The following is a 597-nucleotide window of genomic DNA, read 5'->3' on the forward strand; positions in this document are numbered from 1 at the left end:
TTAAAGATCTGAACTGAGATAACACATGGACTCACACTAAGGAATGAAGCATATTTGGGGGTCAGAGTTAGAAGTGAAGGTCAATTCCATTGTTAGGAATCAGCTGTCTAGTAGTAATCTGACAATGGTTCCAGTGTTACTCAATGCAAATGCCAAAGTCCTACCTGGGTCCTCAATCCTGGTGTCTTCCAAATCCTATGAGGCCTCTGAACCCATCCCCCACTCTTGTCCCTCTGATTCATTCAGCTCCAATAAAAAAGTCTTCCCTGCTAGAACATTCTAGGTCTCCCTCCTCTTCTCACCGGCCCGTCTCTCAGCCCAGGACTCACTGCTCCCCAGTAGCTACATGAATCCATCTACACCTCCTACAAGATTTTGTTCGAATGTCCTCTATACATGGGGTCTTTCCAACCACCATTCACAATATTATAACTGCAGGGATTGTTGACATCCAAGGGAACCAATAATTCCCTATCTCTCCTGTGGTCTAATTTTTTCTCCATAGCACTCACTGCTACGTAATAAACAACCTATAAGTGTGAAGTTCTTATTTCCTTACTTAAGGTCTCCACCCACTGGAATGAGGGGTTTTGTGAC

This window comes from Myotis lucifugus, unplaced genomic scaffold (genome assembly GCF_000147115.1).
Source record: "Myotis lucifugus unplaced genomic scaffold, Myoluc2.0 scaffold_2319, whole genome shotgun sequence".
Lineage (NCBI taxonomy): Eukaryota > Metazoa > Chordata > Mammalia > Chiroptera > Vespertilionidae > Myotis > Myotis lucifugus.